The sequence below is a fragment of the Chiloscyllium punctatum genome, chromosome 20 (assembly GCF_047496795.1).
Source record: "Chiloscyllium punctatum isolate Juve2018m chromosome 20, sChiPun1.3, whole genome shotgun sequence".
Taxonomy (NCBI): domain Eukaryota; kingdom Metazoa; phylum Chordata; class Chondrichthyes; order Orectolobiformes; family Hemiscylliidae; genus Chiloscyllium; species Chiloscyllium punctatum.
The window spans coordinates 45,602,080-45,620,417 of record NC_092758.1 but is presented as its reverse complement, the minus strand read 5'-3'; the positions used below and the strand labels follow the sequence as shown (position 1 = coordinate 45,620,417).

General features: G+C 39.3%; 1 protein-coding gene across 2 annotated transcripts in view; it reads left to right on the top strand.

Moving 5' to 3' along the window:
• The first annotated feature begins 2,017 nt into the window (after nucleotides 1–2,017).
• Nucleotides 2,018–18,338, top strand: part of psd2 (pleckstrin and Sec7 domain containing 2) — a 182,972-nt gene continuing 166,651 nt past the window's right edge. For both annotated transcript variants that reach the window (XM_072590834.1, XM_072590833.1), the window contains exon 1: nucleotides 2,018–2,176. The gene's annotated coding sequence lies outside the window, so the exon portion shown is untranslated. The remainder of the gene's footprint in view (nucleotides 2,177–18,338) is intronic.

Here is an 18,338-nt window from a genome sequence, read left to right as displayed (position 1 = left end):
ATATGAAGAAGATGCAAATGGTAGTTTTTACTCTTTCAAAGTCCCAAAGTCTGTTTGCACCATCTAATACAATCATAGTAGGTGAAGCTTCAAGCATTTCACAATATTAATCCTTTCAGAGCCTTACACCCATATACAAAAGTTACCATTATACTTTTTATTGTCAGTTTCCAACAAGCGCTCAAGTTGATGTGGTGATGTATCATGACTGTTTTTCTTTCAGATTCTGTAGGGTTCTCTTTAGTTGAAGTAAACAATGCAATATGATACTCTAGAGAATAATCAGGTAACGTGTTCCCATCAGAGGCCCTCATTTGTGCAATTAATAGCATGCAAATTCAGTATCTATAAAATAACAGCCACCTAAATTAAAATTTATCTACAGTTGTACGTATAACTGAACAAATCATGGTGTATTTTGTTTGAGTGAGTTTTAGCTTTCTGTCCAATTTGTAGCCTTGAACACAACTCATCAAATGTGAGAATAAAACAAAGAACTGTGGATATTGGAGATATTGACCAAACAAAAGCAGATTGCTGGAGAATCAAAGGTTAACACTGTGTCAAGTTAGGCTGCCTTTCATAATTATGAATATAACTTGTTCATAAGGTTTTCTTGTGTTTTATGAATGCATTAAATGAATCACTAACAAATTAAATTTTATCTTTTCTTAAAATGTTGACAAAGCTTTTGGAAAACAATTATGTACAGTGTAGCAAAATTATTTCAATATTAAAGAAAACCAAAATACAAACAAACAAGTGCTGTACACATTCAAAGACTTTATGAGGTTCACTGCCCAAAATTGAACAAGAATTCTAGGAGGTGTTTGGCTAAGGGCTTGGAGGAATGAAGCGCAACCTCTTCACTTCTGTAATCCAACTCTTCAAGATAAATGCTGACATTTCATTAGGCTTTTTGATTACTTCTTATACCTTCACACTTGCGCTTAGTGATTTGTGTACTAATTGCTTTGCTCCTCTGCAGTGTTTCGCCATTTTTCCATGTAATTTGTAATTTCTGCCTTCTCCAATAATTTTTAAAATAGTAATTTAAATTGCAAACAAGATATGTACCTCATGAAAGAATGTGTTAATAAGCAAATTATACAGATAACCTGTCAGAATAGCAGGCATCTGCTATAATAGAAAATGAACCTACATAGAAACATATCAGAAACAGGGCTGATCTGTGGTTAGCATGTCTTCCAGACTATATTTGCATTTTTAGGCCAAGGTATGAAAATTCACCTTTAGGTGTAGTGCTTTTTAAAAAATATAGCTACACACATGATAATATCCGGGAGCAGTATAAACAGCAGTTTACCGGACAGTTCAAAAAGCAAAATCCACATTGTGGATTTGAATGGTGTGAGTTGCCATCTTATTCATTGTTGCTTGATTATGCTTTGACCTTGAACAGTCTGTCACATTGCTTTCCTTGCTCTTGATATGCTGTGATTGAATATTAAATCAAATTTTTAGATATTACAAAATTATTAATGAACATTTTGGATTTTTTAACTAGACATACAATGATGATTTAGTCTAGGAATGGTTTGGTTACAGCACTGAGTCAGAAAAGATGATATAAATTTTAACTAGTTGATGGAATAATGCGAAAAGGGAATGGAGAAGATTTCTAAAATGTACACTATCAGACCTGATTTTACTACAGCTCAATGATGAAAACTGATATTTCTTTTAATGCAAGTCATATTGCCTTTTGTGTTTAAGCTCAAACGTATGGTGAAACTGTTGAGAGATATGTTTTAAAAAGATTGCTCATTAATTTTAGAAATTAATGCACAAATACTAAAAGTCATAATACTATTATTGTCAAATATTTCCCTCCTTGTACAGTTTGGTGTTTGTCAACCCTATATTGTTTGTCCTTACAGATTGTCTATTCTGGTTTTCCTTGCTAGAATGTGGTAATGATTTGTTCACTTCCTTTTCCCCCTTTATATAGATTCTGTGTCCTACATCCATGTTCAGTTCTGTGACACCTGGAACTAAGACTAGTGCAATGGAGCTTCCTAATTAGGAAGATACCATATGAAGTGCCTGGGCAGGGTTTGGGGGATGGGATAAGTCCCAGTCTGCAGCTGCTGATTATTTTGCATGGATGGCTGTAGAGAAAAGGGTGTTGTACTGAAAGAGGTTGCTGGTTCTGGTAAGTGCAGATATAATTCACTACTGTCTTATGTTATTTATCTGTAGCACAGAATTTTTATTAGAATATTCTGTTGCTGGTAGAGCTGTTGTGAAACAGAATTCAGAAGAACATGGCAGTTTCAAGCTGCATTTTATATCTATAATCTGATATGTTATCTGAACTGGAGCAAGAATTATTGCCAGTGAATGGGTCCAGATCTTTACCTTATGAATATGAATGTGTATAATGCATTTAAAAGCATTTTATATTAGGCATACTAACAGGAAATAACGTATTATACTCACGTATTTTCTGCAGAAATAAGCAGCTGATTTAATGAAAATGTGATTGTACATAATCTACGTTAACTTGCACACTGATAAACTATTTAAAATAAATTCATCTCGCTTTTATTTAACATTAGGATTGATCTTTTCCTATGAAGTTCCTATGATCAATCTGGTGGTAGCTGCATTTGCCAGTTCACATCGTTGTCATGGTGATTGTACTATGAGCCTGAAATAATATAGTTGGATCTAGGCTGACGCAAGGTATTGTCATTGAAGAGTTTGGGTTGATGTCCTGCACGTGGCTTATTATCGACATGTTAAAGATTCATTTAGATAAAAGGGTATATATATTACATGAAATTTGTCACTTCATTACCTGGTGCATTTAAATCCAGGTATTTGCACTTTAATCTTTATGATGCTCAAAGAATTGCATTATGGGCAATGTAATTGCCTGAGTTCTGATGATCATATAATATTCTTATTATTTTTATAAAATAGAAGCATGTGCTGCTGAGCATTTAATATGTGAAACAAATAATTGTTATGAGTTATTTCTTCATCAATGTTCCAGTTGACTTCACTTGGTAAAGCTAGTCTGTGCTATGGAAAGATATTGATACATCTGATTAGTAGATTCTGTTCAGTATCCTTAGCAATTCGGGCAGAAAGTATTTGCTCCAGGTAAGAGATAACAACTGTATTCCAAGCAAAATTATGAATTGAATAAAAGGGATGATTACTTGGAAGCTATCTGTGATTTTCTGTATAAAATTGAAAACCATTTACATTTTACGGAGGTCTGTCATGTATATTTGCTCAAGTTTTAAAATTTGTAATTTTATGGTGATATTCAGTACTTGTAGTTTAAATACGACGTTGCATCCTGTTTTTAACAATAAGCAAAGTCAACATCAATGAGGGTTTAATGTACTGACCAAGTATTTGTTTCCTTCAAAAGATGGTAGAATTAGTAATTGTAATTCTCATGACTTTCTCATAGTGCTTAGAATGCTATATTCTGTTCCTTGTTAAGCTCTGATCAAAATGTCTATAACTTTCTGGATTAACCTACCATTTCTGTGATAGGCTTAACAAAGCAAAGATTTATAGTGCAAATTACTTCATAGTAGGCTTACTTTTATGTGGAATATTAAAAAAAATTACATTAGTTTTTGTAATCATTTTTAAAAGTTCTAAAATGACACAACTATTTATATGTCAATGGAGCCTGGTTTTACCTGCTACAATAGCAAATAATCATGAGTCTCTGAACTGCTGTACGTCATCTTTACTCCACCTCTCGTTACCTTTCTGCCATCAAGTTCACAAACAAATTTCAGCATTGCTACATTTGCTAGTAAAATTAGATGATAATACAACAATATTCAAGCCAACCTGTAAAAAAAAGTAATACTTTAAAATCAATGTACTTGTTGTACTGGAGCACTGTTCTGAAGTATACAAGTTGGACCAGAATGAGTCATTCACAGAGTTTTTTGGTTTTTCCTTCTGGGTAGTTTTCCACACATCTATTCAGCATCCTTCTTATAGATCTGAGAAACCTCACCAGCAATATTCCTATTTGACTTTCTTAATTTCATAAGTAAAGGTGCATGTATTTGACATTTACATTCAGTGATTCAAGAGAATTTCAGATGGCCAGACAGCTGTTATTCGAGCGTTTGATTGGATTGGGTAGGGAGATCTTGCAGAAGACCCATCACAGCAAGCACCAAAGGCATTGTTCAGGACAGGAAGATTCTGCTGGGTGATTTCACCTGGACCTGGAACCTTCTGAAACTCTTCATTTCATTTGGAGAGTTCAGAGCGTTCTGATGGAATTAAGTAAATGGTTACTCAGGAAAAATTAGGCTATGAAATGCATAATCCAACTCTTGAGCAACTATTCAACTGACCCTATACTCAGCTACATCTGCCAATACCTGACACCTCAGCAGCCAACCCCTCGACCCGCTCCAGACCCATTATCCCCTCACCACCCACTGCAAAACCCCTACTCCCCTTGACCCTTCTTAACCTACTCTGAACTGAGCCCCAATCCCTCTCCCAGCATGACATCCAAGGCCCCTTCACACACTCAACATCTACTCCCCCTTTCCCCCTTGTCTCCTGTCCCTACTTCTGACATAATCCACCTCTAACTCTGCACTCAACCCCAGGTGATACTTCTGGCTGAAGCTGAATATAGTTCACTGTGAACAGCCAGGAGTGCATTAGATGTGGACATTGGGCACGTGAGTATCTAAATGCAGCTGAATGTTGTCAGATTTGAGATCATAGCAGAGGAAGTTTCACTGCTGCAAGAGGTAACATAAGAATTTTACTTTTTAACCTTAACATAAACTTAGCAGAAAATGCTACGTTTCCTATACCATAAAGTCAAAAAATTCTCGTGTGCCCTGAGTTACTTCCAACTGCTCCATGTTGCGCAGAAGTTTGACAACATTTTTGTTCCAAATTGTTGGCCCTTAATTACTCCACCTAAATTTAGGAGAAAGTGAGGACTGCAGATGCTGGAGATCAGAGTTGAGAGTTTGTGGTTCTGGAAAAGCACAGCAGGTCAGGCAGCATATGAGGAGCAGGAAAATTGACGTTTCAGGCAGGAGCCCTTCAACAGGAATACTGATGAAGGGCTCCTGCCCGAAACATTGATTCTCCTGCTCCTTGGATGCTGCCTGACCTGCTGTGCTTTTCCAGAACCACAAACTCTCGACTCTGATCTCCAGCATCTGCAGTCCTCACTTTCTCCTAGTTGATTTCAACTGTACGGCAAAGCCTCTTCCAAAGATGCCTGCCTTGAAGAAGTTCTCCTCCTGTATCTACAATGATCTCAGTGAGTCCCTCTCTGACTGCATTTCCCAAGTCCACTCCTCTGTCCTGAAGCTCTTCAACCACATCCTCAAGCAGACCTCACTACCACAGCCACATCTCCTTCCTCAGCATCTGCCTATGGGACCGTCTAATTCCATATGGACTCCGGACCACATTTAGACCAACCCAGTTTGGACCTGAACGGGATACCCAGTACACACTACAAATCCAAAACCTTCAGCAATGATTCTCTTTCCAGATCCTCAACTCCACGCTATCAGCCGTGTGCTGCCATCTAAATTTAGCCCTGGCACTTTTTGTGTAATGGATAATCTTTCTTGTTTAGAGTGAAAAAGGTCAAATCTGAAATAGTACTATTCTGCTTATTTCAGCCAAATGATTTGATACTAGTTTTGAATGTTCTGGTATAGTTTAACTACGTTGAGGTGTGTTTTTTTAATTGAACATCTCCTAATGAAGATAACATCATTCTTGTAGCAATAAATTTGGAATTGAAAGTTAAATCAATGTTTCTTTTGCAGAATAAATTTTGAGGCATATCTTAGGGACATGAAATAACTAAGGATTGAAGTGGGTAGAACATTTAGCTGGAAAATCCTTCTGTTAGCACATTCTCAAATTCCATGTGATTTTTGATAGAAATTCATGGTTGGTTCCCTCCAATCTCACTCCAATCTTTGCTGAGCTACCAAATGACTCTTCTTGGAAGGCATTTGTGACTGTGACAAAAGTAAACTACCCTTGCCTTTCTTCTTTGTGACTGCACCATCCTCTTTCAACTCACCACTGGCATCCATGTCTACGGGACTACGCTCCTGACTTTATTAACTAATAGTGCACATGGAATAATCTACAGTGGCTTCTGTGTCTGCTCCTTTTAAAATTCTCTTTGTTCCTCCAAGGATCTATCTTGGCACCTTCATTTCTCGTGACCAAGGAGAAGCATGAAGATATTATTTGCTTCCATGAGTGCATTCATGACACCCAGCTCTAGCTCATCACCTTTCTCAAATCTTGTTTTCAACCTAATGTGCCACATTGCTAATTGGAAGATTATCTGACATCCAATATTTGATCAAGAATTTACCCTAATTAAATATTGGGAAGATTGAAGCTACTGTCAACTCTCTAGCCATTGACCACAGAGGCTGATGCAGTTTATTTGTCACCCTGGTGTTATAGTTGACTCCAAGATGAACTTCACTAATACTGTCTATTTTCACTTTTGTAATATCACCCATGTCTCCTCAACCTTAGGATATCCGCTGCTTCCCTTTCAGTGTCTCTTACCTCTATATTTGACTAATCTAATACATTCCTGGCTGACCACCTATATTCGATGCTAAACTTAACTTCCTCCAAAACTAAGCTCTTGGCTTGTTCAACCATCACCCTTGTTCATTTTGTGTATATTTAAGTGTTCTTTAAGTGATGCTAAATTTAAACCTTGCATCATCAAATCACTCTTTCTTTCTGTAATTTCCTTTTGTCCCACAATCCTGTAATTCTCTAATTCTGTTCATGGTTTGTCATGCCATTGAAAATCTTTGGAACACTTTATGTACTAAAGGTGTTTTGCAAGCACAGTCTGGATCTACATGCATTATAACACCAATGTTGGACTACAATTGGTTTGTAATCTGCATGTATGATGTTTTGTAACTTTAGGTGAAGAAAATGAATTCCAGTCAATTGAACTTTCAATGGTTGGATTGCTTTCCATTCCCACAACCAGCCCCTGCTTTGTTAATGAGGCTGTTTTTGTGACACCAGTTTATATAGGGCTATGCCATCTTTAATACACCAAATCCTAAATACCGACTTGAAGTTGGCTTCCCATTATCAAGCTGTAATATCCAGTTTTTCATGAGAGTAGTGGTTGGCTTAATGTTTATTGGTACTGCTCTTTTTGAAACTGGCAACTTCTGCATATGTAGAGTTAAATTGTGGCATTTGAAATGAAGTGGTGCCAGAGGAAGTGGTGAATACAGGTACAGTTACAAAATTTAACAGACATTTAGACAGGTACGTAAATAGGGAAGGTTTAGAGGGATATGGGCCAAATGCAGACAAGTGGGACTAGTTTAGTTTGGGAAACTGGACTGGCATGGATGAGTTGGACTGAAGGTGTGTTTCATGCTGTAAGACTCTGACAGTATGACTGTGACTCCACCCCGCACATCCCCCATACTGGACCTAACCTCACCCCCTGGCTCCACTACCATTCCCACCTAGATGAAGGGCTTTTGCCCGAAACATCGATTTTCCTGAGATGCTGCCTGGCCTGCTGTGCTTTTCCAGCACTAATCTAATCTTGATTCTAATCTCCAGCATCTGTAGTACCCACTTTCGCCTACCACTCCCACCCTGCCCTTCAGGACTCAATTTCTCCCAACCACCACAACCTACGCTAACACTTACCTGGCACCATAATCACTTGGCATCTATCCCCTAGACAACTGGCTACCTACTGAGATGTCACCCTACCGACCTAGCACCGTGACCTCACACTTAGCGTCTATGCTTACTGTTTGACAGCAGCTGCCAAAGTGACTGTGTTTCTGGATCTTTCACAGAATTCCGCAGCTGAGTGCTTTGAAAAGTAGGCATGGTTTACCTTCCTCTGACAATTCTGCGCTACTGTTAGAATGGAAGTACAGCTCAGCATTTCTGATGGAAGCCTGATCAGAAACTCCTGTCTGAAATGGAAAAAAAATGAACAGAGTAGCAACCTATATTGCCACTCGTCAGAACATTTAGTTCCTGTTGATTTCATAAATTATGCATCTGGCTATTTAAAACAACTCCAGTGCGGTTAATGACCAAGGCATACAGCAGAGAAGATGCTGAGTCAGCCAATTGTGCCTTGTGATACCTCTTTCTAAAAGTTGTTCAATGAATCGTAGTTCTCTAGCTCTTTCCTGCAATTGCCCTCTTCAAATATTTATCTAATTCCTTTTCGGGAGCCCTAATTGAGCTTCTTTTCGTCACCCTTTCAGGCAGCATATTCCAACATTGCACATTCTCCCCGTGTCTGCGTGGGTTTCCTCCGGGTGCTCCGGTTTCCTTCCACATTCCAAAAATGTGCAGGTTAGGTGAATTGGCCACGCTAAATTGCCCGTAGTGTTAGGTGAAGTGGTAAATGTAGGGGCATGGGTCTGGGTGGGTTGCTCTTCGGAGGGTCGGTATGGACTTGTTGGGCGGAAGGGCCTGTTTCCACGCTGGAAGTAATCTAATCTAATCTAATATAACAACTCATAGCTTTTTCTTCTGCGTGTTACCACAGGTTCTGTTGCCCAAAGCCTTAAATCTATGTCTGATCTGCTGACAGTGGAGCGGAAACATTTGTTTTTCTTATTTACTCCAGCAAAATCACTTGTGATTTTTGAATGCCTCCATCAAATCTCCACTTAACTTTCTCATTTCTAAGGGGAGCAAGTCGAGTTTGTAAAATCTCTCTTCATGCCGTAAATCTTAGGCTTTGAAAATCTGCAGTTTACTCCATTGACAGAATTTTCAGAGGCCAACGGAGACAGATAAGCACATAATTCTTTGTTGTTGACTAACATGCTAAAGTGCTAGTACCTTCATTTTTCTAACTCCTGTTCAGAAAGTTGATCAGGATTACCACCTGCAAGCAGCGTTAGCTAGTAAGCCAATTAAAGCCACTGATCAGAGGCCAACTGAAACTTTCCAGTTGGCCTGCACAATATAAGGAGCATGGCAGTTTTCTGGAAAGGTTCTCTCTTCTCTGTGGCCCAGCAGCTACAGTCATTTTTATTTCAAAGGTGTTGAAAGTGCTTCAAGGACACATCAAAATCTGAGTTGATTTCCTTCTTCCTTTATCTACAATGGCAGGCAGCAGCTCCTTCTATGATGGACAGCCTTCCATGGCCTTCCTGCCATCCTTAATATGTCTCAAGTGAGTGTCTGGCTATTAAGTGACTGATCAAGGAGAAATCTAAGTTGAGTGACTGCTCCTGAGATTCAGGATCTGCATTGGACTCTTAAATTGAAGTCCCAATGCAAAAACAGAAAATCCTGCCCTTTCCAAAATCAATATATTCTCTTTATGGTGTGAAGATCTCTATCAATCCAACATAAGAGAATTACACAACAACCTTTATTATCATTATTATTTATTGTCTTGCAATCTACATTTTTAATTATCTGGAAAAATTGGCATGTATTGAGACAAGTAAATGTTAAAACTTCTGGAACATTGTCATTTCAGTTTATCATTCTCCTAATACCAAGATTATTTGGCAACATAACAGTTTATCATACAGTTCATACAGTACCACTCCCTACCACATGCACAACTACAAAAACTAACCTACCAAAGCTATGACACCAAATAGCCAAAACAGCGAATGAAGAACATTCCTAACAACAACCACTGTCCCCTAGCTACAGAATTTGCTAATGTTTGTATCAGGTACAACCGAAAGGGTACCCGTCATTGTCCAGTACTTTCCAGGAGTGGAGAAACCATGTTATGTACTTCACAGCCTGCAACATATTACCAATGGGAATGAGCACCTCGCAAAGATCTTTCCAACACTTCTACTTCTCACCTTTAAACATCTGCCAACCCTAAGACAGACCATTGTTTGCAACAAACTGCCCAGCCTCCAGGCCAACATCGACCATGACACTGTACAACCCTGTCATGACAACCACTGCAAGACGTGTCAGAATGTTGACATGGATAATACCATTACATGTGGGGACACCACCACCATGTACGCGGTAGGTACTCATGTGACTCGGCCAACGTTGTCTATCTGATACACTGTAGGCAAGAATTCCCCGAGGCTTGATATATTGGCAAGACCAAGCAGATGCTACGACATCAGATGAATGGGCACTGCGCAACAATCACCAGAGAGGGAACACTTCAGCAGTCAAGGACATTTAGCCTTGGATATTTGGTTGACTGTCCTTCAAGGCGGACTTCAGGATATACAACAACGCAGAGTCGCCAAGCACAGGCTGATAGCCAAGTTTGGTACCCATGAGAATGACTTCAACCGGGACGTTGGGTTCATGTCACATTATAGGTGACCCCACTAACCATATACTTTACACGCACACACTCACACACAAGCACACATACACACACACTCTTACACATGATCATACTCACACATACCCTCTCTTATAGATATGCTGTCTCTCAGACAAACACACACATTCCCCCACACTTACATTCATGTGCACACCCTCTCACAGGCATATACTCTGTCACACTCGCACACACTTGCGTGCGCACAAACACACACACCCCACCACCAAAACTGGAGATGTAGCGGACAACAACGGGATCTTCATCAGATGGGCCAATGGGCTGAGGAGTGGCAGACGGAGTTTAATTTTGTATCTATTGGAATATTGTGTGCAATCCTGGTCTTCTTCCTATCAGAAAGATGTTGTGAAACTTGAAAGGGTTCAGAAATGATTTACAAGAATGTTGCCAGGGTTGGAGGATTTGAGCTATACGGAAAGGTTGAATAGGCTAGAGCTGTTTTCCCTGGAGTGTCGGAGACTGAGGGGTGACCTTATAAAGGTTTACAAAATCATGAGGGGCATGGATAGGATAAGTAGACAAAGTATTTTCCCTGGGGGAGTCCAGAACTAGAGGGCATAGTTTTAGGGGGAGAGTCGAAAGATATAAAAGAGACCTATGAGGCAACTTTTTCACACAGAGGATGGTGCGTGTATGAAATGAGGTGCCAAAGGAAGTGATGGAGGCTAGTACAATTGCAGCATTTAAAAGATATTTGGATGGGTATATGAATAGGAAGGGTTTGGAGGGATGTGGGCCGGGTGCTGGCAGGTGGGACTAGATTGGGTTGGGATATGTGGTCGGCATGGACGGGTTGGACCGAAGGGTCTGTTTCCATGCTGTACATCTCTATGACTCTATGACTGTAAGCAGTACCTGCAAATCAAAGGGTAGCCCTTGAGAAAAAAAGAATAATTTTGACTCCGATAGATAGGCTACCATGGTCATTGTGTTCCATCTATCTATTGAATCAAATGTGGGGTTTATGATTCCAATATTCACACTACTGAAAGGCGTATTGATACTTGATAGGGGCTTCTCAGCTATTATGCAGTGAACCACTCGTTTACCCATATACTGATACAATAGCACATCAAACAAAATACAACTGTGTCCTTAAAGATAAAAATGCTGGAGAGGTTGTCTTTTGCAATTTTAGTAAACCTTTTTGGTAAATCCCACATTGTTTATATTAAAATTATTTCTCATGCTTTGGGCACTACTCATAATAAGAGCATTTATTGTTCAATATTAATCATTCAGAAAAGAGGGAAGTGGTGTGTCTATCTTGAAATACTAAGCTGCAAAAGGTCCCTTGCAGTAACGTTTATTACTCTTAGGACAAATTATTGATAATTCCAGTATTTGTCCATTTGATACTGATCTACAGCACAACATCTCACCCAATTACCCAATGGAAGCTAGCAAAGGCATATTAAAATGTAGGTATTAGGACAGATTTTAAAATAATATGAATCTACATAGCAAAAGTACATAATAAGAGCATAAATAGTTATTCTTAACTTTGTACAAGCTTTCATTTTCTGTAAAGATAAATGGAAAGTATTCCTTTTAACAGGGTGTCATTAGTAATCAATAACAGATGTCATAATCATTTAATTTCATGATTTATATTAATATATTTCAGAAATAATGTTGAGTTTTTGGGAACGATAAACATGTAAGGGTAAGCCAATTAAAAGCTGCACTTTAGAAATAGCCACTTCACCTCAAATAATGGCAGTTCAAAGGGTTTCATGTGAGGCCAGGGTTAGGAGGGAGAAAGGCAATAAAACAACAGGTGGCCTTCATTTGGCTAGAGAACTGCAGACAGTAAGTCTGTGAAAAGCTAACTACCGTGGCTTCATTAGAAATTGAAATTATTCAAGTAGGCATTATGATCAAAAGTTTGACTTGAAATGAAAAATAAATTAATATAAAAACTGATTGGTCATTTCAACCACCCTAATTCCAGAAAGATGAAGAACACTGAGTCTTGGTTGTAATAGTTATCAATGGAATTTTCCAAAAAGGTCTTTGGGTTGAAATTGAAAGAAACCAGGTCAGTAGATCTAAGTGGTGAGTTCAGTAAGGGAAGCAAGAGCTTACTTATAGGCGTTAGGTCATTGTAGGCCAGAAGCAAAAGGACGAGGAGAATTCCCTGGGGTCTGGGATTCCAGAACTAGAGGGCGTAGGTTTAGGGTGAGAGGGGAAAGATATAAAGGAGACCTAAGGGGCAACGTTTTCATGCAGAGGGTGGTATGTGTATGGAATGAGCTGCCAGAGGATGTGGTGGTGGCTGGTACAATTGCAACATTGAAAAGGCATTTGGATGGGGATATGAATAGGAGGGGTTTGGAGGGGTATAGGCCGGGTGCTGGCAGGTGGGTCTAGATTGGGTTGGGATATCTGGTCAGCATGGACAGGTTGGACCGAAGGGTCTGTTTCCATGCTGTACATCTCTATGACTCTATGACTCTAATTCAAGAATGATTGTGACATGGAGGCACTTGTAGAATGCAGTGAAGTTTGAGCTGAAAAAAAGATTTTGAATGTATAGTGGAAGTTTGCTTAACTAAAAATTAATGGAAGGATCCATTTGTAACTTTATAACTTGAAAAATAACTGTAACACGGAGGAGAAATCAGTGACTTACTGAGAGCTGTGGCATTTTGGTTTATCCCTCAGAAAGTGAAGGAGCCTTCAAGAGCCTTAAGTAGCCAAAGACATCCTGGAAGGAAGTCATTAAAGAAAAAGGAGTTGTCCAATTGAAATTTTTAATCTAAATGCAATTGTGTTTCATTTTTTATGGACCAGGCCAGACTTCCTCTGTATATTTCAAGAAAGTAGCCCGGACTCTTACTTTGCTAGCTTTTTTAAGCAGGTGTAGAGCAGATATTTCAGGAGGGATGCAGCTGGTCAAACCACTTAGTTTCAAATAAACAGAAATTATTTACAAAATTACTAAATGAAACACAAACAAAAGAAAACAAAATATAGAGTAACAACCTATGTGGAAACCCAACAGATTATCCCAACTTAGTATGCTATTCCAAATACTTGCAACAATCTGCATAAACACCCATTGGCACAAAAGGTAAAATCGAACACAGGGTCTTACAGGAGAGAGGCCGAAGAGATTGGTGATCAGCATGGATCTGCTTCTTTACAGCAGTTTCACAACAACTGCTTGCTAAAACCAAACCAAACCAGAGAAAAGCTGAACTGGGAGAACTGGCCATTGTCCTTTCATTGTACAAGTTTTTTTAAAACTTGAAAGACTTTTTCCTAAGGCAGTATCTATTAGCTATAATCAAACTGGCCCTAAAATCCTTCAAACCTAGCCTTTACGGAATCACTGCTTTTACAACCTCTCTGAAAAAAAAGCCAAAGACAGCGTAACCTTATTAAAGAAGCAGCATTGCCACATATTAAGCTTTCAATGTAAAGTATCAGTATACACCTAAGATAGTATTTAATAGTATTTGTTTTCATTGCTTTTTGTACAGTAAAATTCATTTGTTTTAAAGCTAGAATCTTATATAATTCCTGAGATTGATGACTGGGTCTTCAAATTTCTCTTTAACAGTCCCTGCCATAATCATCCCATAGTTTAATATCTTTCAATGACAATGTGCCAGTTTTGAGTATTTCATTCAGATGCAGTTTGGTATGCTACTTAGCTGATGACTTTTAACATTGGATTTGTATGTGGGAGAATTCATTATTTGAATATTGTGAGGAACAGACTGTGGTTATCCATTTTAATTCTAAAAACATAATAGAATTAGGACATTAAGGCACTCGAACCTGTAAGCCTGTTTTACCATTTAATGGGATTATGGGTGATCTGTATCTTTACTCAAATCATCCATCTTGACAACATACAGTTTAGTAATCCTGATGATTAAAAATCTACCAAATTTAAATTTTAAAAGAATAACTGAGTGGGAGTCTGCTGCTTTTTGGAAAAGGAATTCCCATTTATCTATTATCATTTATGCGATTAGGTGTTTTAATAATTTCTCTCTGAAGTGCCCAACACGTGCCTTTGCCCTAGACCCCACTCTGAAATTTGATCTTTATTTAAAGTAACTTGGAAAAACCCAAGATCACAACTTAAGTTCCTTATCTGAGGCATCATGCTGGTAAATATTCTCGGCACCTTTGAGACCCTTCAGATTCCTTTCGAAAGTGATGCTTAGAATTTTACATGATACACAAGTTTGTGCCTATTCAATAATTTATAGAGATTTAGCATAATGGATGTAGTTCAATGCATTGATCAAAGTTGGAATTCCTTATGATCAGTAAAACGAATGCTATCAGTATAAACGTGCCATGATGTGGAGGTGCCAGTGTTGAACTAGGGTGGACAAAGTTAAAAATCACACAACGCCAGTTGTAGCCAAAACGTGTGATGCTGGAAAAGCACAGCAGGTCAGGCAGCATCCGTGAAGCAGGGTGATGATGTTTTGGGCATAAGCCCTTCATCAGGAATGTAGGGGAGAGGTTGGGGTGGGTGCTAAGGGGGCTGAGAGATAAATGGGAGGGGGGAGCTGGGGCTGGGAGGAAGATAGTTTGGAAGGTGATAGGTAGATGAAGGTGAGGGATGATGGTGATAGGTTGGAGTGGGGGTTGAGCGGAGAGGTGGGAGACCAGAATTACACATAATATTCCAAAAGTGACCTAACCAATGTCCTGTACAGCCACAACATGACCCCCCAACTCCTGTAGTCAATGATCTGACCAATAAAAGAAAGCATACCAAACGGCTTCTTCACTCTCTTATCTACCTGGGACTCAAGGAACTATGAATCTGCACATCGGGGTTTCTGTTTTCAGCAACACTTCCCAGGACCTTACCATTAAGTGTATAAGTACTGCTCTGATTTGCCTTTCCAAAATGCAGCACCTCGCATTTATCTGAATTAAACTCCATCTGCCACTCCTCAGCCCTTTGGCCCATCCGATCAAGATCTTTTCAGTTTTTAATGGTTATATTTTCAATCTCACTAATTTATTAATTAAGTGATACTGTATTGTCATGCCAAAATCTTCCATACTTATGTTGAATTAAAATAATTTGTAAATGTTCTCAATAATTAACAATTAAATATAAAACCACAGCACACAAGGAAATTATCAATTTCCTCGACACCACGGTCTTTACATCGGTCCAAGACAATACCTATAAATTAGCTAAAGCTTTTTTCAAAATAATTGAAACATTCTTCTCTATAGGAAAAACCATCCCACCCTAAACACACCACCTACAGATTCATGAGGTTACAGCTAATGCATTTCCATTATATTCACTTCCATGAAGTGACATTTTAAACAGACAGTTACAACTGTATTTACTACCAGATTGACAGTTAACAACTGACAGTGTCCATCACAATACAATCTGCTGCATTTTTTCCAAGCATAATAAGTCCTGAAGTTACAGAACCTTAAGATCGAGATTCCACATTGATTTTCTTTGTAATCAGGTTTAATATTGTTTTTTTTCCTTTACAGGGTTCTTCTTCCTGCACCCATCTTCCAGGCTCCTTATCTTCCCTTGTGCTATTGCAACCTCCTTCTTCAGCTTCCTTCTTCCCCTGTCTCACCCTCTTCCTTCTGCTTCATTCCTGTATGCCTTTTGCAGCTTTCTTCTCCCTCAATACCCCTCTTGTAGCGTCCTTCACCCTCATCACACCTTTTTCAGCCTTTTTTTTTCCATACACCCCCTCCCAACCACCACACCCCCCCCCACCCCCCCACCCACCCTTGCAGCCTCCTTTTCTAAAAGCAAAATCTTGTGTCGCCAATCACTCTCTCCACATTTTGGCCTCTTCTGCTCTAAGCCTGCCCACTACTAGCTCACAGTTCCCCAGCTCCTCTTACCCTGACCTCCAGCACCTGGCCCCTGACCCTTGACTCCTAGCAAAAGGCACTTTCTTGATGACTCTGTCAGTGCAAACATTGGCTTTCCTAACTACTCACTGCCCTTTCAGTGACAGGTTGGTTCTGATGCTTTTGGGACCACTAGGTTTTCTGTGAAGCTGCCAGCAGCAGGGATGGAAGAGAACCAGCCTATCATTGCAGGAACAGTAACTCACCATTTTCTTCAGTTCTACTCATGGGACAACTGTTCTCTGATTGTTTATCCCCAGGAGTGATTGTCCTAAATGATTTGAGGACCTTCAGGACTGAATTTCCCAGGACTGCAGTGAGATAGTCAACGCTAGAGGTTACGAAAAGGCATGAGTGATCCAGTTATGCCGCAAGGTTGCATTTGGGCCAAGAAGGACAAGACATTGACATCCACATCACCCTTGAGTAGCTGGTTGGGAGTTAGGAATCAGTCAAACTGCTAGTTACTAAATTCTGGGCAAGATCTTTAATGAACAATAGCAGATGTTTTAAAGTGTCATTTGGCTGTTTAACATGCTTCTGCACACTTGTTCCTGCCAATGATTTCAATTCCTTTAAAAAAAATTATTTAGTTTGTTTTTCTAATCTAATCTGATGTTATTACACACTTGAACCTGGGCCTGCCAATCCAGGGGTAATGATGCTACCACAGCGCCACAAGAGGGTTCACTTTCAATTCCTTTACCAAGATGGTGCCTTGTGCTAAACTTGCATTTCAGCTCGAGTCTATCTTTATCTCCTAAAATATTTTATGAAAATTACATCCATTACCTCTCAAAACCTGTGACTGATTATAATAGACCATAGAAGGTTTTGCATTTTGCAATATGGAAATTAATTTGAGCAGTGATTTGGGATGGGTTGCGGGTGTAAAAACTCTGTCTAAAAACAAGAGCATCTTGCTCCAGAACCATGATTGATGACCAGGAGAAACTCTACTCATTCCATTTAAACAAAGGACAGAGCCATCATCTTCGTCTCACAGAAATGGTACAATTCCTCACCAAAGATTTCAATTCCCTTCAATTATCACAGACTGAGGACAAATACTTGGAACATCCTTTTTAACCCTGAAATTAGGATTCTGACTGTGCAATTTTCTTCTTCATATTCAACTGTTAACTTTCAAATTGCCCCATCACAGAAAACTTGCACTAATTTCTTTATCACCTCCAGGCTGAATGTCCCTTATAAAATGCACAAGAGAGTGTATGAGAAGGAGCTGCATTGTTAAATTTGTGAGATTGAGCAACACTTTATTGCAATGCATCATGTCTCCAATCTGAATAATGATTGAGATTCTTTTGTTGTTCTGTCTGGAAATTGTATTGGTGAGAATACTGGTCAGAAACTTATCAATTAAGTTAGAGGTGTTCACACAAACAGTATCAGGATGGCTGACATGATGACCACTTCAGGTTTTTAAGCAAGGAAGGCAATTGGCATCATCAGCACCAAATAAATGCTATGGAGGGAGCAGCAGAGGATAAACCATTATAGGGGTTGAGGTTGTAGGAGTACTGTTTGTGCATAAGAATCTTCAAAAGCTCAGCTTTCTCAACCTTTTGTCAGTGCTTTTGACAATTTAGGTTGTCACGGCGATTTGTTACCTGCAGAATTTGATGTTCACATCTCCACTGGCCATGTTTCTTTTGGTTGCTTCCAGGGCACTAGTGGAGATACAGTGCCAGGTTTTCACAGAATCTTAAGGACACAGACCACTGTTGGAATATTGCGTGCAATTCTGGTCTTCTTCCTATCAGAAAGATGTTGTGAAACTTGAAAGGGTTCGAAAAGATTTACAAGGATGTTGCCAGGGTTGGAGGATTTGAGCCACAGGGAGAGGCTGAACAGGCTGGGACTGTTTTCCCTGGAGCATCAGAGGCTGAGGGGTGACCTTATAGAGGTTTACAAAATTATGAGGGGCATGGATAGGATAAATAGACAAAGTCTTTCCCCTGGGATGGGGGAGTCCGGAACTAGAGGGCATAAGTTTAGGGTGAGGGGGAAAGATATAAAAGAGACCTGAAGGGCAACTTTTTCA